This window comes from Salvia miltiorrhiza, chromosome 7, assembly GCF_028751815.1.
Source record: "Salvia miltiorrhiza cultivar Shanhuang (shh) chromosome 7, IMPLAD_Smil_shh, whole genome shotgun sequence".
NCBI classification, from domain to species: Eukaryota; Viridiplantae; Streptophyta; class Magnoliopsida; order Lamiales; family Lamiaceae; genus Salvia; species Salvia miltiorrhiza.
The window spans coordinates 16,210,722-16,236,295 of NC_080393.1; the positions used below are offsets into that span (position 1 = coordinate 16,210,722).

General features: G+C 37.4%; 2 long non-coding RNA genes and 1 pseudogene across 4 annotated transcripts; 1 reads left to right on the top strand and 2 right to left on the bottom strand.

Annotated features, from left to right (window-relative positions):
* Positions 1-4,234: 4,234 nt before the first annotated feature.
* On the bottom strand, positions 4,235-7,548 carry LOC130995562 (uncharacterized). Of its 3 annotated transcripts, none has more exons than XR_009092195.1 (3): positions 7,258-7,548; positions 5,121-5,185; positions 4,235-4,525 (listed from the first exon to the last, which is right to left on the bottom strand). It is a non-coding gene; the product is annotated as an uncharacterized LOC130995562 (long non-coding RNA). The 3 variants fall into 3 exon arrangements; XR_009092197.1 differs by lacking the exon at positions 4,235-4,525 and adding an exon at positions 4,534-4,871; XR_009092196.1 differs by having other exon boundaries at positions 4,235-5,185.
* A 2,902-nt stretch (positions 7,549-10,450) lies between these two features.
* LOC130993887 (E3 ubiquitin-protein ligase PUB23-like) lies at positions 10,451-19,729 on the bottom strand (annotated as a pseudogene).
* Positions 19,730-22,676: 2,947 nt separating this feature from the next.
* Positions 22,677-25,535, top strand: LOC130995563 (uncharacterized). The gene is made up of 3 exons (XR_009092198.1): positions 22,677-22,797; positions 24,640-24,706; positions 25,310-25,535. It is a non-coding gene; the product is annotated as an uncharacterized LOC130995563 (long non-coding RNA).
* Positions 25,536-25,574: the final 39 nt, after the last annotated feature.

Consider the following 25,574-nt stretch of genomic DNA (forward strand, 5'->3'; position numbering starts at 1 on the left):
TGGCCTTGCCTGGGTGGTAGTTAATACCACAATCATAATCCTTTACTAGTTCGAGCCATATTCTTTGTCTCATGGTCAGATCCCTTTGCTTGAAAACAAATATTTTCAAGCTTTTATGATCGGTGAATATCCACACCTAACTCCGTATCAGGTGATGTCTCCATATTTTCCGTGCATGCACACTGCAGCTAATTCTAAATCATGGGTTGGATAATTCAGTTCATGTGGTCTAAGTTTGTCGCGATGCATATGCTATCACCTTTCCCTCTTGCTATTAACACACAACCTAGTCCATTTTTCGACGCATCCGTGTAGATCACCTATTCCCTGTCTGGTTCTGGAATGCTAGCACGGTGCAGTATGTAACATGTCCTTGAGCTCTGCTGAAAACTTCTCTCGCACTCATCAGTCAAGTATACTTGATTCCTTCCAAGTAACTGCGTCATTGGTCTTGCTATTTTTGGAAAATCCTTCAATGAATCTTCGATAGTAGCCAGCTAATCCTAAGAAACTTCTTATCTCATTTGGAGTTGTTGGTGACCTCCATCCTTGTACTGCTTCAACCTTGATACCTTCTGACCTTAAGCCAAATCTCACAATTAGTGAATTTGATATAAAGACATTCACCCCTTAGTGTTTGCAACGCGATTCTCAATGTTTCTTATATTCTTCTTAATCTTGGAGTAGATAAGGATATCGTCTTTGAATACCAAGATGGACTTATCCAAGTAAGGATAGAATGCTCTGTTCATGAGGTCCATGAACACCACTGGCGCGTTTATTAATCCGAACGGCACAACTACGAATTCGTAGTGATCATATCTTATTCGGAAAGCCGTTTTGGGTATATCTTCATGTCTAACTTTTAACTGATGATACCCAAACTTCAAATCGATCTTAAAGATTACACTCACGCCTTTGAGTTGGTCGAATAAATAATCCTCAAGGTGCCTTCCTTCTTCTTGACAAATAACACAGGCGCTTTCCATGGGATACACTAGGTTTGATAAAACCTAGGTCCAATAATTCCTGTAATTGGATCTTTAGCTCCTCCAATTCCCTTGGAGCCATCCTATAAGGTGCCTTGGATACCGGTGCTGATCCTGGTTCAAAATCGATGGTAAATTCTACTTGTCTATCGAGTGGCAGCCCTGGTAAATTTTCTGAAAAATATCTCAGAATTCCCGTACAATCTCTACGTCTTCAATTATCCCTTTGGTCTCAACTCCTCCGATCAGGTATACCAGGAAAGCTTGGCAGTCTATCTTGTTCATCATCTTCCTCGCTTGTAAGGCTGAAATAATTGGTATCCTGTTCCCCAGGTTTATCTCAAAGCATCCATCCCCGAAAAGTTAAAAGCAATCTTCCGCTCCTTGCATAAAATTGTGGCGTAGTTCTTAGCTAACCAGTCAATCCCTAGGATTACATCAATGTCCTATATTGTATAAACTGCAAGTTGTTTACTATGACCTTAAATGATCCTATGTTTACCTCTTGGTTTGAGTAAGCATGTGTTTCTATCGTCGCCCCTCCTATGGGTAAAGAATTTCTCATGTCCAGATTAGCCCTTTTCAGGTATGAGTTTTAGGGTATTTGCACATGCACTTGCAGAGAAAGAATGCGAGGCACCCGTATCGAACAGAAGTATAACAGGTGTGTTGAGTAGCATGCCCATACTTATTAGGTTTCCTTGTTTGCTTCCTTATTTATTCTTGTGCGGGGCATAGGTTCTAACTTAAGGGGGGTTGTGGTGGATAGAGTAGTTGTTGGCCTAGAATGACCCTAAATGGTTGTGCTTGACCCGGTTGATTTGATCTTCACATCCCTCCTTGTGGCCTTGCTTGGAAATCTTTAGCAAAATGGCCCTTCTGACCATATTTAAAACATGTATTACTATCATCCAAACATATATCATAATATGACTTGGAAAACTTCGGCCATGGAGGTACCCCAGGCTGGCCCTACTTATCCTTAGCAGGTCCTATATTTGTTTGATGTCCTTGTCCTTGCCTTTGGGGCACTATGTTTCCTACCAAGGCCTCTTGCCATTTCGACTATCATAGTAGTCTTGCCTTCGTCCTTGATCATTTACTTCCTGAGTGAGTTTGGGTCGAGCAAATCTCGGGCCTACTACCTCGGCGTCCAGAGCTTGGCTGAACAATTCAGAGTTCATAAACTCAGTATAGTTGTTGAGTACCTTAGGCCGGAGTGAAACTTGTCTATCATCTTTTCTTCTATGTCCACCTACTGTGGGGCCTAACGGACATGCTGCAGAAAATATGGTCATACTTGGTCATATCCCGTCTTGTTTTGCTTTGGATTAAACATTTCTTTTCATTTCCTCTTATAACGGCTATTAGAAATATAATTGTCATATACCCCTTTCTGAAAATCTTCTAAGACAAGTCTGACAGCTCTTCTTGAGTCATCGTTTTTCTTTTGGCCTTCAACCAAAATCTGCAAATTCAGTCAATTGGAATGCAACACAGAAAGTCGTTCATTTACGCAAACTCTATATTACGGTCTCAATTTGGATTCTGAATTTCTATCATAATGAGTGGTCGATAATATTCATAGGACAAAGACTAATCTCAACTAATTTAAACACAATGAGAGACAACTATTCAAAGCTATAGTTTGGGTGGTATACTAGGTCAGTAGACTAATACTTCTTAGTCTTATCGATAAAGGGAATCTACTATGACAACTCACGAGTTGCAAGGCTCAAAATCAACACAACATCAAAGCAAGGTGTTGTAGAAATTGTTCAAGAGATTCAAAAGAATGACCAGAGGGTATGAAATGATTAACTACAAGGTCGAACAAAATGACCTCGAGTAAGAACCCGTCTGGCTTTTCAACCGAAAGTTGAAACATATAGGTTTTCAACCCAAAAGACGTCTACTGAGATTTGGATCATGTGGACTGGCCAGGTCCAACATCATCACTTCCCAGTCACACGGGAAACATTGTCCTGAACTTGAGAAGTCGTGGACATACTATACATAACGAAACTTGAGTTCGTAGTGGCAGCTTAAAGCTCAAACTTAAGGTTCTAGTCCTATTGAACTAGACTCTTATTCCCCAAGGTCTACATACAGACAGTCGAACCATATTTTCTTATATAACTTGTAGTCCCAAAGACATGGGCAACAGTCCAAAGACGTGTATACTGAGCTATAACAATTCTTATGTCGTCGTCAAAAGCTATACTAAAATCCCGATATGCCCGGGTAGTCTCTGCTGGGTCAAACGCGGAGCTTTCCTAACCATCGGAATATGCCTGGACGTAACCATCTTTAATAGATAAGGGAAAGTGTGAGTCTTCTTATACGTAAGTAGACGTAAAACTCTTAAATGTACAAGGTTATGAACATACTATGCATAACAAAACATAAGTTTCATTAAGACAACTAAACTTATTTTAAGGTCTTCTATTCTAGTGGACTCGAATCCCATTTCCCATGTATGTCACAAATATATATAACCCGCAGACAATCAAATCACGCCCTTTTTATAATCTATCGTGTAACATAAGTCGATTCGCTGTTCCATCGTGTGTAAACATTCGAACGTAGAGACTTATGCTTAAACCTTTGATGCAACGTTTGCCTTGAATTCATCTTGTATCATCATTCCGTGCTTTTCCTTCAACGCGTAAATGTCTTTTCATTCCTCTTTGTAATTCAAAAGAACCATTGTTTTCTTGTGGAAGCTGAAATGCTCTAAGTTCTCTATCATTCTTCTAAATCATCACTTCAAGAATCTAGATTGTAGAGATATCCTACTAATCTAGCAGTCTATGTTCTTTTAGAATCGTGATCATGCAACTTATAGCAATCTATGTTTTCTGGGGAAAGCATGTGTCAATTCTCTATCATCCTTCTTATTATATCATCATAACTGCAATGATATGCCATGAAAGACAAAACATTCAACATTTCATCATAGCATGCTCTTTACATAAACATCTTCATGAAACAGTTTAGAACAATAACATGTTTAAAACATTGTAACTGTAGTTACCTTTTTCCTTGATTGAGCACGATGCAATGGAGTGTTGAGCGGTGTCGTATTAACCCACGTATGTCTAGTGAATCAAACTAGACTTGGCTTTTTAGAATAAGGTTTCTAGGGCCAGAGCAAACGAACTGCTCTGATACCACTCTGTCACAGCCCACTATCCCAATGACGGGTTAACCGGGGTTATGACTTGGGGTGAACAATAAGAAACGGAAATTAAAGGGGATTTACTAAGTAACCAACATTAATAACAAACTAGTGGTATATATATATAACCACTTGGGTAATTCACAAATGAGTCTGCCATAACGATTAGACCCCAACTGAAAGTTAATTAAAATGAAGTAGTAATAAGTTCAAGTAGAAATGATAAATAAGTCAGAGTGTTTGCAGCGAAAAAACGTGTGAGTTATGCATATGGAGATGCATACTCAAGGTTTCATTACATAAACATCAAAAGGGAAATCTGCTCAACACCGATCCATTCCATCGCCTGCTCAACCTGCACATTTAGAAATACATGCAGGGCTGAGTATAAAAATACTCAGTGACATAAGCCGAAAATACAACATGCATACATATATAAATTGAACTGCCAACAGTAACACACAGGGGTTTTCTTGAATGACCTGCGCTTACTAAAACATTTCATTCATTTTCATAAAGGTGGATGCGCATCCCATTTTCAGTCTATATGATCCATATCTGTCCTTTCTGTCACGCGCCGGGAAGGAGGCCTCCTTACCACGGACGCCAAGACCGGTCGCAAGCGACTCGCGATCTCCATGAGTGTACACGTTAACCCTAGCTAGCGACCTTTGTCTAGCATAGGATCCCAATTGGATTTCCTTTAAAGTTGGCGAACCAACACAGATAGGATACATATAAAAACATAAACATTTTTGGCAGTCAATCATTTCATAAACATTTCATTTCATTTCATGAACATTTCATTTTCATTTCATAAGAGTCATTTATCATTTGGGCATAATAATAAACTGAAATTAACAGTTAAAATCATCTCATGCATATATTCGTATAAGAGGCCTACGACACGCAGGGGATCTCTATATACGTATAGTAAAAGTAATGCCCACCTCAATTGTTCTTAAAGCTGGCGTGGAGTCGTTTCTTCTTCGGCTTCACTTTCTGTCGCCCGGACCTTCATTGATGAAGAGTCGATAAGTTCGTGAAGAAATTGTCATAAGACAAAGTCTAATTCTACGTGCCTAGGGTATCTTTTAATGTTTTAGGGTTCTAGCATCCATAATTCGTTACATTAAAGACAGTCAAAAATCAATCATACCTCGTCTAATCTCATTCAAACACATAGGCAACACAAACACATAAGGCACATAAGAATCACAATCAAACATCATCAAAACATGCTCTGTTTTTACACTGACTCAACTTCAAAATTTAATATGTTCTGACTCCGACATATCCTGGACTCGAGACTCATACTGAAAGAAAGATCTTCGAGTCTAGTTTCATATAAAAAAAAGTAGAGTCGAAAACTCCAAGTGGTTTGAGAGATATGACGTTTTTACCATGATCTACCATGTTCGGCAGTTTTGAACAATCGAAAACTTGGATTTTTGAAAAATAGTAAACGTTGTCAAACTGGGCTCAACTTTGGTGGATATCTAGCTAACACAATAAGGTTAATACCATAAAAATTTGGAAATCTAGATCACACAGGAAGCTACTGAAATGAATGACTCTTTCCTCTGTTCTCTGAAATTCTCGGTAGTAATGTGCAGTTTAGGTTTTGCATTTTAAAGAAGTATCAAACGAAGTTGGAATGGCTTGAAATTTTACCAGGGTACTCAAGACTCATGTAGGGACTTGCTATAAAATTTTCAAAGCTATTAGACATCGACAAACCGTCGATCACAGTAGGTCAGTAGGCCTACGAAATTCATATTTATAAGTCCTTAAAAAAATAATTTATATAAATCAAGAAATAAGAGTTTAATCCCAAAATATTCATTAAAAGTCCATCATAATTTAAATAAAAGAACGGACCTCATTTAAAATAAATAGTCCCAAACTCGTTACGCACATATACTAAATCTTTCATGAAACATCCTTTAAAATAAACTTTGATACATAGAAAATAATTCAACAACTTGAGCTCTTAAGAGGTTGTTTTGCAACAGACATCAAATCTGCCTCGGATCTCCAAATGAGGCTCCAAAAGACATTCTGGAAACTAGACATTTCAAGGATCATTCTCCAATTTGAATCGAATGAAAAAAAATTCAAACGAGCAAGATATGCCCTCTCAAAGATGGGTATTTAACAAGCAAAAATCTGAAAATTTCAGATTTCCAGATTACAACCAAGTCAGTGGGCTTTCTTTAAAAATTCATATCCCCCTTTACAAAACTCCACTGGGAACCCCAAGGGTCAATCTGGAAACTAGGGAGAGATCATAACACTCTCCAGTTGGATTTACTCCAAGAACATTCATGGTTTAGAAGATATGACTGTCTAAAGTTCAGTGCACAAAAAGAGTTCAAGTTTGGCAGATTCAGAACATAAATCGGAAAAACCACTTTAGGCTTCACCAAAAATTCTAAAACTGAACAAGTAAGTTCCCAACATGTCAGTGAATATTCAGTAGAAAGATAGGCTTGAGAATCAAAGATTTAAGTCGGCCTTTGCCACCTCAAAGTCGTAGGTTTGTAAAATCTACTGGATGGTACAAGGAATAAGAACTAGATTTCAAGAATTTATACCGGTTGTTTCCCTTACTCAAAAATGGTGAGACCGAGGTCAAAAGAAAGATACGGGAGTCTAGAGTGACATATTCAAGTTTCAAAGGTTTTCACCGATTGAAACTTTACTTATGGCCTCCCAAAGATTGTTTACCAAAACTGTATTCCAGATGGGCAGTGATGTTTACAAATTCATAAATACATCATAAGAGCTCCAAACCTTCTGAAATTTTACCAAAGTATAGAAAACATATGAAAGATGATACACAATGAATTTGGGAATTTTTGGGAACCGTTTGGATGGCTGGAATCGCCTTGCAAAACACTGCCGAGCAGTGTGCTTATGGCAGATTCGCTGCCTTACCTCATGCACGGTTTTTCACCCAATAAACTCTACCAAAATAATCATCCAAAATCATAAAACATATCCTCACATAATATAGCACACAAATGTGTAAAAATCCATGGCCATAAAGCATTTTCAGTTGAGAAAAAGCAAAGAAAAACTCACCCTCGAAGCACAACCTTCACTCTATAGTTTTCCCACACTCTCCCTTGCTTTGCTACTTCTCTTGGGGCTTCAAAGGCTTCTATGGAGTGTGATAATGGTGGGAGAAAAGTTGTGAGAGTGGGAGAAAGAATGTAGTGGTGGGGGAAAAGGAGTAGTGTGGTGGAGAGGTAGGAGTAGTGGTAGGGAAAAAGATTAGTGGTAGGGAAAAGAAAATATTAGTGATGGTAGGGAAAAAGATTAGTGGTAGGGAAAAGAAAATATTAGTGGAGGATAATGGGGTGTTACATTAAGTAAATATAAAAATGTGGTGTAGTAATAAACCATGTGTAAGAAAAAAAATATATGTAAGACTAATCATCAATTAATAAAATGCTAGAGCATAAAACTCTTGTGATCAAAATTAGAATAAATAGCACTAACATTAGTGCACTCTCTCAATTTATAAATACATCATAGGAAAATAATTTGAGAAAAATATTGATGGAAAATTTTTATAACTCATCATTCCTAAATTTCTCGGTAAAAATAAATAAATACATAATTTTTTTTTTTCGATTTGAAAACTCAAAATAAATCTTTGAGCTCCATCATTCTCTTAATGGACTCAAAATATATTTTGAGTGCATCATCCGTTGAAATAAAAATAAAAATAAATTATCACGTATGTAATCATCAAATTCACATAAGTCCGTATTTTATTAATGGATGCTGAACCCTAATTACCATAAGAAATCCTTAAATCAATAATTAAAAGTCTATAATCCTTAATAAAAAGTCGGGGCATTACATGTGGGTGGCAAGAAAAATTTAATTTTTTTTTTCGGGTGCATGTTTCTGTGTAGTAGTAATATGCATGGAAAATAAGTCAGTTTTTTTTTAAAAAAAATTGATTAATATTCTTTTTTTTTCTTTTCGATTTTACCCCAGTGCATATTTTGGATTGTCCCTACAAATATAACACAAAATAGAGGTGGAAGAGAGATGCAAAATAATGCCAATTTGATAAATTATGATGTAAATGTTAATTTAGCAAAACAAAATAATTCCATTCCATTCCTAAAATTTATTTTTAGATACCAATCATAGGAATGGAATCAAACAAGGAATTGCAATTCCATTCCTTTTGTATTCCTTGTGCATACCAAGCAAAGGAATCACCAAGGATTGTCATTCCTTTCCTCCCTTCATTCCATTCCTACCTCCATTCCATTCCACCCTCATTCCATTCCATCATACCAATCACCTCCTTAGTATTCGTTATAAAATGTCTCGAATTTTTATTTTCTCTTAAAAATTTTGAATTTTTTTTCATAGAATATCTTATTATATAAAATTCAGTGACAAAAGGATGAATTATCTCGCCGAAAGAAATATTTTGGGAACCGCCATTGTTGAAAAATTATATTAGGAACCACCATTGTTGAAAAACGTTGAAAGTTGAGAGTTTTTTTTTGTCATATTTTCGTCATTGAATTTTATATAGCGGGACATTTTATGGAAAAAAAAAACTAGAAGTTCGAGATTTTTTAAGAAAAAATGAAAATTCGGAACATTTTATGGAAAACGCTGAAAGTTCGGAACATAAAACACTATTAACCTTAATGAGGTCGATCAAATTAGTAAATATATTATGAGGCTAGAGTAAATTGAGTAATAAATTTTAATTATAAATTAAAATAAGTCATAATTATAAAATAATAAATAATATTCCCCGTATCCATAAAAAAATATGGAGAGCGCTTTTGAAATAGTCATTTTGAAGATGAAAACACAATATTTGGTCAATAATTGAAAAAACACAAAATATGGTCATTTATTACGTAATAAGACTATTTTTCTCTTAATTAAGGCGGATCGAATTCTGGTCGGGTTCGGTTTACGCGCGGGTTAGGCACATATGGCACTATTAGTGTCAAAAGTACCAACCGGAAAAAAAAATAAAAAATAAATAATAATAACTAAGTAAATTGATACTTTTGGCCACTATTAGTGCCAATAGTGCTATGTACGAATGGTACCAGTGACCATAAGAGAAAGTATATGGCACTAATGACACTAATATGACCATAAGTATCATTTGTGCAACACTACATAAGGGAGAGTATATTGCACTAATATGATCATAAGTACCATTCGTGCAGCACCTTGAATGAGGAATCTAAACCCTAAATAGATAATCTAAATTCTAAATGAGAATTTAAACTCTAAATGATAATCTAAATCCCATGGGGAAGTGTTCAAAATGGTCATATAATTGTACCCATCTAAATAATATCATCACACATGTATATGACACTAATGTCACTAATATGGCTATAAGTATCATTCATGCAGAACTACATATGAGAGAGTATATGGCACTGATAGTGCCATGTATGCCTAACCCGCGTGCAAACCAGAATCTGGTCCGCCTTAATTAAGGGCAACACAATTCTAAAACGTAAAAAATAACCAGATTTTGTGTTTTTTCAATTAGTGGCCAAATATTGTGTTTACTTCTTTAAAATGGTCACGCAAGTATATTGTTTCAAAAAATTTGATACTTTGGTGGACACACATTTTAATAAAATGAATGACGATTTTTATGTAATGGAGAAATGGCCCCACCATTATATGACATTTGATATTGAATTAAGAGTGATTTTTTTTTGTAAATAAAGAATATTTGTAAGGATAAAAGATAAGAAAAATCGTGTATTAAAATGAAAAGTGTTATACTTTTTATGGATACTCAAAATGACAAAAATGTCATATTTTTCATGGACAGGATGAGTAGTAATTAAGTATTGATTAATTCTAATTAAATCTAATTAAAATAGATGCTAGAGTTGGCCAAATTTAGCCCGGTCCAATGGGCCAGCCCAATTCGCCCGAATTTAAGGTTTGATTGAGTTCGATAAAATAAAGTCCCGAAAAAAAAATCAGGCCTAAAAAGTTCGTCCAGATGGCCCGCTGTGCCAACTGGGCTTCGGGGTTAAAAAGCATGGGGTTTTGGGCTTGTTGGCACGCCTAATTTTTTTTAATTATTAATTTGGGTTAAGTACCAAATTTCCCCTATTAATGGCGTCCTTATCACGTACAGGATCCTATAGTTAGGGTTAGAGTTGTTCACTACCTCAACGTGACAAAATCGCACCAAATTCCCCCAGCCACTTAACGAACGTCAACACCGTTGGAATAATTTTTTTTTAATTCAGGTGGGTCGTAGCTCTCTCTCTCTCTCTCTTTCACTCCCTACGTGCGAAATCCTAAGTATCTTCTTCGACACCACGGCTAATTCTGCATTGTAATGCAGCAGCTTTGCCCTCTCCTCGGCGCACTGGCAAACTAGATCCAGCACTTTTAGTAACATCTCCAACTACCTTTTATCGGTCGATTCCAGAAGGATATCGATAAGCACTCCGATAAATCCGGCTTGTGCTGTTTTGATTTTTTTATGCCCCACGCACAGATTGCGATCAACACCTTTAGTGCCGCCTTCGTCGCTTTTTTACAGATCTGGTCTCTTAAGATTTGAATTAACTCGACTAATATTTGGATATTTGAGTTGAACACATGAGCTGGATCATCGGTGACTTCCACCATCGATTTCAGCATCATATTGCGTAAGCTTGCGATTCGTAGTTGGAATATTGCATAAATCTGGTTAAGCAATTGATGAATTTGGGTCTAGAAGAGCTAGGGTTTTGAGGCTGGATTCCGATAGTTGGAGGCTGTGAAGAATGCTCAAAGCCTCTTTCGACGTCTCTCACGACGACTAGTGCGGCAAGGAAATCGGTTGCGTCGGATTTCTCCATGCAAATTCGGTTGGTTTGGTTGGTGGAGGTGATGGATCGGAGGCGGTGAAGGCACTTGATCTGTGTTTTGTGGGTGGCACCGACGGCGGTGAAGAGGGAGAGGAGTTGGGGTTTGGTGACTGGGGGTGAAGAGGCGCTCGACGTCGTGGGAAGCGTGAAGGGTGTAGAGACGGCGGAAGGTGACGTTGGGGGTGAGCAAGCAAACTCAAGGAGAGAGAGAGAGAGAGAGAGAGAGAGACTTAAAAAAATATTTATTATAACGGTGTTAATGTCCGTTAAGTGGCGGGTGGAGGGGGGAATTTGCTGCGCTTTTGCCACGTTGAGGTAGTAAACAGCTCTAACCCTGACTATAGGGTCCTGTATGCGATAGGGACGTCATCGATAGGGGGCAATTTGGTACTTAACACTATTAATTTATACTTCCTCCGTCCACCAAATTAATGGGGCACATTCTTTGGGCACGGGGATAAAGGATCCCACCATTATACGAAATGAGTGGTTGAGATTAAATTAAAAAGTGTTTGTAAGAATAAAATATAAGAAAAAGTGGTGGGCCCATATACTAAAAGGGCAACTGCCCTATTTTTTGTGGACGTCAAATATAGTAATTGTGACCCATTTTTGTGGACGGGGGGAGTAATTTTTACTTATATAATTATATATTTTGAAATATAGAATAAAAATAATGAAAAACAAATTCATGTTCATATTTCACTCGTATGATAGCTCATTAATTGAGAAATTCTAACTTTTGATTTAAATATGAGGTATAAGCTAATTATATATATATATATATATATATATATATATATATATATGTAGGGAAGGGTTACGGTATAAACACTTCTTAACATATAAAGTACGAACTAGCTAAAATGTATGACTTCTATGTAGAACACGTATGAATTTATTGTATAACTGTATGAAATGCAAAAAATAAGTTTTTTGCTACCCACGGGATCGAACTCGAGACCATGAATTCATCCAACAAGGTGATGAATCAACTATAGATCTTGATGATCTAAGGGCTGAAAATTGTTCCTATTTTATATTTTAAGAGGTGTTTTTATTTTAGCTCACCCCTATATATATATATATATACATGCATTTAAATTATTTTATTTTTATGAACCCCTTCATGTTATAATAAATATTATCATTCCTCTTTAGCTTTGTCGTGACCGTGAGTTTGTCATCTTTAGAATAAGCTTTAATTAGTGCAGTATGAAATGTGAATATCTGTTTTGCTAATTTTGTATTTCGAAATAGGTGTTTTCTTGGTTTGAATACGAATTTTGAGTTTTCTTAATAAATTTACTATTATGACTTTAAATTTGTTTAAATACTTTGAAGTGTTATTTAATAAACTATCTATTATGGAATTTTTTTTTCATTGTATTTTGACTTACAATTAAATAGTTTAAGATTCTTATTTTATTTTTAATTATATTTTGTCAGTTGGTGATTTTATTTTATGTTAGTCGATTTAATTTATTTTATTTTATTTTTTTTTTATCATTTTTGTAGCAAAACGAAATAGGATTTAAGAAAAGAATAAAAAACAGAGAAAATTAAAATTGCCCACTTGTTAAGTTTAAAATTAAAATTGCCCACTTCTTATAAAAACTTGATTATATGCTCAAAATACCTAAATTACCCTTCATGTCTCAATCAGTGTACTAGCAAGACAAAAAAGTTAGTTGTCGAAAAGTAGCTTGCCGCTCGGACGAGGTTGCCGCCCGGGCGGCAAGCTAAATTTTCCGAGCTGCAAGCTACTTTTCTGGTCGAAAAAATAGCTTGCCGCCCAGACGGTAACATCGGGTGGCAACCTACTTTACCGACAATAGACTATTTTTTTCTTACATTTTTCTTACATATTTGTACTTGTATCAAAAAAGTGTAAAACTTACACAAAAAATGATGCAATTTGTCATATAAGTAAGTTTGGGATGTTGACATCAAGGGTAATTTAGGTATTTTGGGCATAGAATCAAGTTTTTATAAGAAGTGGGCATTTTTTATTTTTCACCATAAGAAGGGGACACTTTTACTTATTTTTCACCATAAGAAGTGGGCACTTTTACTTATTGTCACAATAAAAAAGCAGCAATTGGGCCGATTTGGCATGACCGTCCGATAGCTCAAGAGGGGTTGGGCCGGACTTACTATTTTGCAGTCCGATCAAATTCGACTCGATCTAATATAATTCAAAAGCTTGGTGGACTGAGTTGGACTGACTTAACCCGACCCATTTGACAACTCTAACCCTACATTCCGATGTGGAATATATTTTACTCTTCCCATTGAATTAGGCCCATTTGGTAAAAATCGATGATGAATTTACAAATTATTTTATTTACAAATATGTATTGTGATAATATATCTTCAAAAGTGCATGGTTGACTCATGAAGTCATCCGTGCCAAAGGGTATCAGATATACTTGACATATTTGCGGTAAATATCTGAATACTCATTTTTTTTTAGAATTTTATTGATTTAATATTTAAAAAGTGAAAAATAAAATCAACATCACGAATGAAGTAAATCATGTTATTTTCTGTTAAGTTAACATTTCAAGACAAGCTACATTAGATAAAAATTTCTCATACGAACAATGTGTAGAAACAAGACTGAAATGAAACAAGTTGGGATTAGTTTTACTGAGTGGACGTTTACTTTGAAAGATTAATCTTGATAGATAAAAATAGTAAGACTAATCTATTATTTGTTTTAATTACTTTGATGAATCGAAACTTTGGAATATCTCAGTGTCCTTAATTATTTTTATATTTAAACTAATTTTGCTTGATTTTTATTCCATTAAAAAGGTGGGATTGGAAAAATCCTACTATTGAGAATAAAATTACTCAGCCGTACATCGTATTAATCATGCAAAGTAGACGCCCCCTCATTGTTGAATTTAAAATGTTTATTATCGTGAGCACAATTCAAGGCACTAGTAAAAATAACAGGTTTCGATTATTCAAGATCCTATAAAGCATACTTTTGTAGTAAATTTGACTAGTTTGTGCATTTGTCGCGGGCAATTTAAGAGCGAGCATTCGAATATCCGCCAATGCGATGCGAGTCGGGTGCTGAGTATAAAAATTTTGAAATATTTGGGGTCGGGTACCCGCCCCATCTCGTTCAACACCCCTAGCTGCCTTAATGAACTTGGAAGATATCAGCTATAGAGACAAGAAAAAAAATTAGAGACAACTATGAGCATGTCAAAGAAGATGAGACATAATCAATGTTAAAGGTAGGCAAGGTTGGAGAGTCAATCTTAATTATAGCAAATAAACTAATCAAAGTAAGAAAGATCTTCAAAGGAGGAAGGTTAACGTTTGACAAATTTTAATAGTACCAAGCGTGAAGAGAGATGGGACATAAAATAAAAGGCAAATGAATCCGTTGACCTAAAGATCTTTAAGATGAGGACAACTCGCTCGTTATTTTACACATGAATCGAGAAAAAATAATTGTTTTATTAGTTTAAAATTGCCTATAAATATATGATATTTTTATTATTCATATACGCACATTTTGAATTTACTCGTGAAATCTTGTAAATACTGTCTAGCAATATAAGTTCTTTTCATTTTTCAACATTGTTCATTGCTCTTCTCATTTTCTCTATACAATCATCAAGATTGTTCATTTTCACCGTCAAAGTCGTTGTTTTCGTTCACAATCTTCGCCTATTACTATAATTTCAACTTGATAACTTGGACTTCAAGGATTTGTTTAGAATCTCATTTTATTCCTCAGCCAGATTCTCATATTTTACAAAGTTTCTATCAGTTATTTGTTAAATTATTAGTTTAATTTATTATAATTAAAACTCAATACGTCACATTGGGTGCACACAAATCTTTGTTTTATAACAATGGTTAACTCGTCCCTTGCTTCTCCGGCCTTTTGTTTTTTCTAAGTAGACATTTTTACAAAAAAAATATAATAATATCATAAATACCAAATTAATCCTGCGTAACATTTTGGACAATGCTAGTTCATTAAATATGATTTATTTTCAAACATTGTACAAATTTTTAAAAGCCAACAGTCAAAGTATTTACCACTTCAAGTCATTTTGTTAATTTTTTACTACTATAATTTTTTAAAACACCACTAGATTACTTTTTAACCAATTATTTATGGAATTTAAAAAAAAGATGTGCTGAGTTTTAATACACCTTCAGACACATAAAACACTGAATAACTTAAAATTTTCTAAAAAAGTAAAGTGATAAAAATAAATAACCTTAGGCATAACAAGCTAGCTGATGATAAGAACTCAAGATATAAATGTTCACTTATTTGTGATGATAATTCACTCTGACAATATCCACTAAAATTGACAATTCAATTTGAAAAATGCAGATACGTTATCTCATTTTATACATACATCTCAACAATTTATTAAAATACTCATAGAGAACAATTTATGAGAATATAATTTACAATGACTTAAGATTTAACACCAACTAACAAGTTGATCAAAAGAGTTGTCAAAATTCCTCTAAACTATATAAGAAAAGTAGTTGAAAGATTCATCTTAATCATCTCATACGCGCGATAAAGTACACAATGACACACGTGATGTATATAGTATCTACAATATCATTTGTCAACCAATCATATTATTTTTGTGCAGATGGGTTTATTCGACTACTTTAATAGTATTATTGTTGGAATACAAGCTTGCGGGCGTAGTACAATGTAACACAGAAATGTAGGAGATGAGAATACAAGTGAAAAACTGTATTGAAATTACAATCTAATAAAACCAGAAAGGCAGCCGAGTCGAGGAGGGTCCTCTGTCCGCAAGACGAGATACGCCCCGGTAGTGCTCTCGGTTTGGCGTGTCGTCCCCAAAGATGAAACGGCTTCGTCTCGTAGGTAGCAGCACCGCACACCAACGAGCTCCGGCGAACTGGAACGAGGCGAGAACAGAACTCAACAGATGCAGTATGCAGAGTATCAGAGTGATGTTGCTTGTGATGATTTTCAGGTGTAGATGATGCATGGAGGCTGTCCTATATAAAGGGCACAGTCCACATCAATAGGGGGAGTTAATACCATTGATGGTATTTAAGTGTGTCGGGAGTTACAGACAGAAACGGACGTAACAGCCCTGCTGTTTGAATTTGCCATGAATTCTCCGACAGCGGTTACAGAAGTAACGGCTCTGCAGTAATGTGGAAGCTTCCTGGGAGACCAAGGGTCCTCCCGAGCCAAGCCCGAGCGGGCTTCGTGTGCATGCGCGTAGGCCCAACCGAGTTGGGCCTCGAACCAAGTTTTCGTTGGTCCAAAAAGATAAGGGTAGGCCCAAAGACCACCCAAAGACCAATTGCCAAGATCCAAGTCCACGGCCGCGTGTCGGGTGACGGGGACGGGACGGGACGGGCCGGGATCGGGACCGGGCGCCGGCGCCGGGGGCCGGGGCCGGGCGTCGGGCGACGGGCCGGGGCCGGGGCCGGGCGCCGGGCGTCGGGCGACGGGGCCGGGGCCGGGCCGGGCGGGCGGCGGCGGCGGCGCGCGCGTGTGGGCTTTGCAACCCGTCACTTGTGCACACAGTTTTATTACATCCTGTGATGTAATAACTTTTATACTGTAATAAATGTTATCCACATTCCGATGTGGGATAAGCATTAAATCTTATTTAATGCTTATCTTTTCCCACAGCTCAATGTTTCAAGTACCCAACTTTAAACAATTATTTCTCACTCACCGGAAATCGGTTTTGAGTAAATAAATATACTACGATCATCTACTTGGAACGTAGATCGATCATGTCCCATTTAATTATGCTAAATTAAATGTTTTCGGTACTCGAAAAATTATCAAACATTGGTTACTCACAACCAATTTCCAACAATCCCCCACATGAGTGGAAATAGCCAAATGCAAATGCAGACACAAGCTCTGTTCTCAAGAGACCTTAGTGCATTAGAATAGGTGGTTTGCGGCCTTGAACCATCCTTAGTTAATACTATCGGATATACTGGTGAATTGGTAGAACTTGATGTCTTTGAACCATTTCTCCTTAGTGTATACCGAGACAACAGTATTAACACACTAACGCCTCAACCTCATTTCGTTCTCACGTTTTTGTCCTTTGCGGGCCTTGGACAGCTCTTTGGATTCATAAGTGTTAGGTCGATGCGGCCCCCACATCTCACTTGTATAGGTGATTCTTTCCCGAGTATCCTGCTATACTCAACCTTCCCGAGGTGTTTAGGAATCATTAAAAGTCAATGACTTAACCTTACCACTACGCAGGCTTCAACACTCAGTTGCTCTCTAGGGAATGCAAGTAGATGAGTGTTCTACTTGGAATCTTATAGCTTAGTTTTCCCATTGAACCACGTTCTTGGGATCTCCAGTCATCATGGTTGGGTTACCACTATAATCATCCTTATTTTGTGGATTTAACACCCATTCCCTCTAGCAATTTATACATTTGATCTCGATTCAAAGCTTTAGTGAGCGGATCGGCCAAATTATCTATTGACTTTATATAGTCAATTGAGATAACTCCACTTTCGATCAAATGTCTTACGGTATTATATCGTCGACGTAGGTGTCGAGACTTACCGTTGTACAACCCACTTTTCGCCCTCCCAATAGCTGCTTGGTTGTCGCAGTTTATCATGACGGGCGCACGGGTTTTGACCAACATGGAATATCTTCCAAAAAGTTTCGTAGCCATTCGGCTTCTTCACCTGCTTTGTCTAAAGCGATGAATTCTGATTCCATGGTGGATCTAGCAATACATGTCTGTTTTGTAGACCTCCACGAGATTGCTCCTCCCCCTATAGTGAATACGTAACCACTCGTTGATAACGAGTCTTTCGCGTCGGATATCCAGTTAGCATCACAGTACCCTTCAAGTACCGGGGGGTATCTCGTGTAGTGTATTCCAAAGTTTAGAGTATACTTTAAGTACCTCAAAACTCTCTCAAGCGCTTTCCAATGTTCTTTACTTGGATTGCTTGTATAGCGACTTAGTTTGTTCACTGGGCATGCAAGATCAGGTCGAGTGCAATTTGTAATATACATAAGGCACCCAATGATTCTTGCATATTCTTCCTGTGCAACAGGTTCACCCGTGTTCTTCTTCATGTGAACGTTGAGTTCTAATGGGGTTTTTACAGGCGATTTGTCAAACGCATTAAACCTTTTGAGCACTTTCTCAATGTAATGAGATTGTGTCAAAGTTATTCCATCGGTGGTCCTGAGAATTTTCATTCCAAGGATCACGTCAGCTAACCCCATGTCTTTCATGTCAAAATTTCTTTTTAACATGTTCTTTGTATCAACAATGATACGATTGTTGCTTCCCATAATCAACATGTCGTCTACATAGAGACACACCATAACGTACCCATTACTAGTGCTCTTGATGTAGACACATTTATCACATTCGTTGATTTTGAAGCCATTTGACAACATGACATTGTCAAATTTCAAGTGCCATTGCAGCGGCGCTTGTTTCAGTCCATAGAGAGACTTTACTAGTTTGCATACCTTTTTCTCTTGTCCAGGTACTACAAACCCTTCAGGTTGTTCCATATAGACTTCTTCTTCTAGATCACCGTTTAAGAACGCTGTTTTAACATCCATTTGATGAATCTCAAGATTGTGCAGAGCAGCAATCGCGAGAAGCACTCGAATAGATGTAATCCTCGTCACTGGTGAATAGGTATCGAAAAAATCGTACCCCTCACGCTGCTTAAATCCTTTAACGACTAAGCGCGCCTTATATTTGTCTATTGATCCATCAGCTTTATATTTCCTTTTTAGGATCCATTTACATCCTAAGGGTTTACAACCTTCAGGTAAATCAACCAACACCCAAGTGTGGTTTTGCATGATTGTATCAATTTCACTCTGGACTGCTTCCCTCCAGAGTAGTCCGTCTGGTCTAGAGAATGCCACTTTGATAGATGAAGGTTCTTCATCTAGCATGAAGGCGATATATTCTGGACCAAAGTCCTTGGCTATCCTGCCTCGTTTACTACGTCTTGGTTCTGACCCTTCAAGGTCAGGGCCTGGTCGCTTTCGCGATTCGGGCACTGTCTCAACAGGTTCAGAACTAGTAGCTTCTTCTCTAGTATCGTTGCTTGTACTAGCTTCTTCTTTTCCCTTGTCTTTACAAGGAAAGATATTCTCAAAGTAAACAGCGTTATTTGATTCCATCGTCATTCCTACAGTCATTGTTGGAATGTCTGACTTGTGAACCAAAAAACGATGTGCATTGCTATTTAGTGCATACCCAATAAAGATACAATCAATTGTTTTAGGACCGATTGTGACTTGTTTGGGTGGAGGCACTTGCACCTTGGCTAAACACCCCCACACTTTAAGGTATTTGTATGAGGGCTTTCTGCCTTTCCACAACTCATAGGGAGTGACGTCCCTTCCCTTGAGTGATATTTTATTGAGGATGTAGTTGGCTGATAGAACAGCCTCTCCCCCACATGTTCTGGGGTAATCCAGAACTAATCAACATGGCATTCATCATCTCCTTAAGAGTTCGATTTTTGTGTTCAGCAACACCGTTAGATTGAGGTGAATATGGAGCAGTTGTTTGATGTATTATACCACTAGCGTTGCATAATTCCTCAAACGGAGCAACGTATTCTCCTCCTCTATCACTTCGAACCATCTTAATTCGACTACCAAGTTGATTCTCGGCTTCTGTTTTGAAGTTCTTGAAAGCTTCAATAGCCTCATCTTTACTTCTTAGAAGATAAAGATAGCAATACCTTGTGCAGTCTTCAATAAAAGTGATAAAGTACTTCTTACCACCTCGTGTTTGCACAAACTTTAGATCACACACGTCGGTGTGGATTAGTTCTAAAGGTTTAGTGCTCCTTTCCACAGAATGAAACGGAGACTTTGTCATTTTTGCTTCAACACAAACTTGACATTTGTTTTGAGTGTTAAGCTCGTTTATTTTTAGTAAATCCATATTTACCAATCTTTTTATAGCATTTAGATTCACATGTCTACAATGCTATAAATCACAACACTCAAATAGATAAGAAATAAACTCATTCTTATTATTATTGAGTTAGACAAGCTCATTGGCTATGCTCTACCAAAGTGCTATCTAAACAATGATTATAACAACTTGGACTCAAACTCTAGTTTAAGCCGCCAAGTTGTCTTGATCAACTTCTACTCAATGATAATGATATCACGTCTCGCCTTCTTTTTTTTGAGCTTGTAGCAATCCTTTGCCAAGTGACCCAGTTTGCCACAGTTGTAGCAATCCTTCATTTTTGCTTTGCCCTTGTCCTTGGCATTTGGGCGAGCACGCTTGTTGTTGGAGGGACCGTCTTTCTCCAACAAGTTGCCTTTGATTTGAGGTGAGTTTTCGACCTTGGTCATACATTCCCTCAGATCAAATTCTAGGCGCAGCTTAACCATGAGATCTTCAAGAGTCATCTCCTCTTTGTTTTGCATAAGGTAGCTCTTGAAGTCAATCCAGCTTGGCGGTAGCATCTCAATGACCGCCGCAGTGATGAACGCTTCGGGCATTTTCATCCCTTCGGATTCCAACTCATGCAAGATAAGTTGGAATTCTTGCACTTGATCCATGATCGATCTACCATCGATCATCTTAAAGTCTAAGAACTTAGCTATTACATCATCACTACGATACTTGTTCTCTAGTGCCTCCCAAAGTGGTTTGGAGGTCTTTACATTGGCGTATACATTGTATAAACTATCTTCTAAACCTTCTAAAATGAAATGTTTACAAAGATAGTCGCCATAGCGCCAATCGTCATATGCGGCATGCACCCAGAAACTGGTCTCGTTGTCCGCCGGCGCAGGAGGCTCGTCTTCCCACAGGAAATCGACCAAGCTCAAAGTCGTGATGTAGAACATCATCTTGTGCTGCCACATTTTGAAGTGTGACCCACCAAACTTAGGTGGCTTTTCGGCTATTGCATTTGCCCTCGGGGGCTGCATTGGCACCGAACCCGCTATGTTGCCATAGCTCACCACGTTGGTCCCGAAGGCCCCAACCGTTCGTCCAAAAGTGGACCCCATGGAACCACTCGAAGTGGAACCAATCGTTGATCCAAACGAGGTTTGGCCAACCGTTCCTTGCACGGAACTATGTCCTCCAAGAGACGTTTGGTTAGCACCAAACAAGAAAGGTTGCGGTGTTGGACCACCAAAATGTCCACCACTAAAGGTGGATGCAGCAGCGACAGAGGTGGCGGGTGCCACGGTTGATGCGGCCGCGGCGGAGGCGGCGGCAGCAGCGGCGGCAGAGGCAGCGGCATTGGCAGCGGCAACGGCATTGGCAGCCTCGGTGGAGTTCGCAGGACCGGTCGACATCTCCAGCAAAGGTGTTTAAGTTCCGAAAGTTTTAAGTTCAATTACAAGTTCAAACTCCCACGTTGCAAGCTTATCTCGTCTTGCGATTGTTGGAATACAAGCTTGCGGGCGTAGTACAATGTAACACAGAAATGTAGGAGATGAGAATACAAGTGAAAAACTGTATTGAAATTACAATCTAATAAAACCAGAAAGGCAGCCGAGTCGAGGAGGGTCCTCTGTCCGCAAGACGAGATACGCCCCGGTAGTGCTCTCGGTTTGGCGTGTCGTCCCCAAAGATGAAACGGCTTCGTCTCGTAGGTAGCAGCACCGCACACCAACGAGCTCCGGCGAACTGGAACGAGGCGAGAACAGAACTCAACAGATGCAGTATGCAGAGTATCAGAGTGATGTTGCTTGTGATGATTTTCAGGTGTAGATGATGCATGGAGGCTGTCCTATATAAAGGGCACAGTCCACATCAATAGGGGGAGTTAATACCATTGATGGTATTTAAGTGTGTCGGGAGTTACTGTAATACCCGGGCTTTTGATGACGTGTTTAATTGCTTGAGTTTGAGTAATTAGGGTTTAGATCCCTTGTTTGATTTACTTTGTAAATAGATGAGGAGTTATATGAAGTTTTCTTGTTATTTTTTTTAAGATGTTGAGATGTTCTTTCGATGATGTGAGAATGATGTGGGATTTTATATCCGTATTTGAGTTTGAGTATTTGAATAATTCGAGATAATTATTTGAATGAGAACGATGAACTCGGAAGTGAGATCTGAGTCCGTTAAGACGTTTTTGAAAATTTTGACTTTTTGACGATGAATAGTAAAATACTGCTATTTCGTCTTTTTGTCGACTTTCAAAATCTTACGTGCACGTCGTCGAGAAATATTCTTAGTTTTTCGATACGAGTCCAATAATGAAAGTTTTTATTTTTGGACGACGAGTGAATAGTAAATCGGGATTTCTCGATAAACGAACCGAACTCGTTTATTAGAATTTCGAGAACGAGCTTGCGTTTTCTATATTTATATAGAATTACGAGTGCAATGAAAGTGAGTAGAGGTTGAGAGGGCGAGTAACAAAGAGTATGGGTTGTTAGTTGTTAAAACGAGACGAGACGAGATATTTAACGACTAACGGGTTAATATCCTAAATATCTAACCTACCCTACCCCTAACCACCCCCAAACCTCCCAAAACCCCTTTCCCCTCACTAACTCACGCTATATCAGCCCACACCACACACACAACTCACATATTCACACACACAACACCTAAAACATACACTACACACGCCATTTTTCATTTAAGCTTGGACGGAGCTTTTGACCTCCGATTTGAGCACCGAGACGAGCGCCGATCATCTTTTCGATCATGTATCTAAGTAGGTAAGATCTCTACCTACGTTTTGATGGTTTTATTTTCGATTTTCGTCGACGTCGAAAAACGTCGATTCTCGACTTTATTTTGAAACGACGTCGGATCGTCGTGAAATTTTAGTATGTTGTTCTTGGGTAGATGTTGAGCATGTTTAATGAAGGGAGTAAGAACGGAACGAACCGTAGCTATGAAACCCATGAGGGCAGCCCCGTTTTTCACATATTAGCTTGTCTTTCGATTTTTGTTTGATCGTTTTGACTTGATATTTGTGCTTAGGGGTATGCTAGGATCGATATATATTAAATTCGTATTTTTTCAAGCACGAAAATTGTATAAGTTTTTAGAGCATGATTATTTAAATTCGTGAAGTTTGGGACGTTGCATAATGAATATTATTGCGTATATGTGTTCTACGATATCACATGAGCATGCTAATTGATTTACAATTTATGGATGATAATTGGTTGAACGAAATTAAAACTGGAATTTACAGCAGTTTCAAGCTTATGTTTCGATGAGTTTTCATTGCTTGATGACTCTGAAATTTTAGTATGTTTATCTATGATATGTGTATTCCGTCTCTGCAAAATTTCATGTCTTTTGGATGATGTTTGCTATTTTAAAGATATTTTGAAAAATCCTTGACAGAATCTGTCAACTATTGGTAGACTTCACAAAAATGTTTATATCTATTAATCCATGAAGGATTTTGCATCACCGTTTTTTTTAAACGAAACTAGACTTCAATACTTTTCTAAAAACATAAGATTTTGATTTTTATGACCTCTGAAACAGAGCAGTTTATTATTTCAAAAATGCCCTGTTCTGCTGTCATATTTGTCCAACAGTAAAAGTGTATGAGTTTCATTGTTTATTTGGCAGATCATATGAACGTTTTCTCTTGTGAAATTTTAACCAAATCTTCAAGGATACCTTTAGTTTTGGATGATTAAATTTGATGGAATTTTATTAAGGTTTGCCTTGGTTTCTAATGGCCTAAACAAAATTGGCAGAAACTGTCAATCTTTGACAGCCTGCACTAAAAGAGCAATATCTCCAAAAACCTTTAACCTTTTTGGTTAACTACCATTTTTAGAGTGAACTACACTTCATGGAGTTTTTGAGATCAATTGGTATGAGAGTTTATGATGATTGAGTTGGTTGTTATGAATTTTTAAAGATGACACAAAAACAGCAAAACTTTCTAGAAAACAACTTGATTATATTTGTTTTGATGGATGATACGATATGACTAAATGGTGTGAGTTGTGAGAGTTATGATTAACGCACATAAATGTTGGTATCTGACACTCGAACAATTGGTGTCGAGTATAAATGATAGTTTACTGATAAAGAGTTTTGATGATTTTGAATTGTTTGGTTTGCGTTGAAAAGATGTCAAGATGTTAAGTTTTGAGTCGAGAGACGAGTTCACGTAGTGAGATTCACGCGTTGAAATCTCGTGGTTGACATTATATATGAATAGGTCATGCCGAAATTTTTAGTGAAATTAAAATTTGAGCATAGTCAATTCTTGTTGACCTGTGACTCAAATACATACCTAATGGAAAGTTTAACTTTCTAATTGGTTAATTAGACGAGATGAGAGCGAATAGATCTGCTAAGAAAGTGGACTTTTCGATGTGTTAAATATTTCTTTTAATTGAAGCACTACTAATTATAACATAAGGATGTTATAATTAATGAGTAATGACGAGAGATAATAATTGTTATATTGATTAACAATCAAGAGAGATGAACATTAGAGATACTAATGTTTCATAAAAGAGATTAGATTATTAATCGAGGTTTCTTTTATAACTTCTCACCAATTCTTCATAACGATGAAGGTCCTTTTGGGAAGTAACGACTTGAGGGAGAGAGTGACGTTACTCATTGATACAGAGACACAACGAGGTGGGCATTACTTTTACTATACGTATATAGAGATCCCCTGCTTGTCGTAGGCCTCTTATACGAATGAATGCATGAGATGATTTAACTGTTAATTTCAGTTTTATATATCTATCAAACGAGTTTAATGCTACCTTTGAGCAAGTTATTTCATGACAAAATCTTTGAGTTAAAGTTATTTCAAGTATTGTCTTGCCATAAAATGTTTAAATTTTTAGTATGATATCTATCTGCTTTGGCTTTGCCAATGATGCAATCGAATTCGGGTCCTGAGCAGTTGATAGCTATCCTGCCAGGACTAGTGTACACCAGTGACCGTGAGTCATCTAGCGGGTTGGCCGGTCAAGTGACCGTGAGAGGTGGCCACCTCTCCGGCACACAGTTTCAGATATGATAGATTACAAAGAACTTAGTCTGATCAGACGAACTTTAAGAATCACAAATGAACTTAGTAAGCTTAGGCCTTTTTAGCGAAAAACTCCCTTGCTGTACTGTTTATGATGGCATGACAATTTACAGTTTTGAAGCATGTATTTTTATACCTAGGCATACGTGCCCACTGAGTGCTTTTGTACTCAGCCCTGCATATGTTTTCTAAATGTGCAGGTTGAGCTGATGTGATGATGGTGCTGCAATGAGCGGAGTCTCCAGGGTTGTTAATAAATAGTTAACCTGTCTAGAATATGTCTTCATACATATGTCTAGCTACTTTCCGCTGCAAGATGTTGTTGATGTTATAGTATGTTATGTCATACTTTGAGTCTTAAGAGAATGGTTTCATACGATGTATAACTTGATTAATGATATTAATTAAGTTTTATGCTGTCTTTCATAGACTGTTTTCAATTGAGTATTAATGAATAAAAATGAC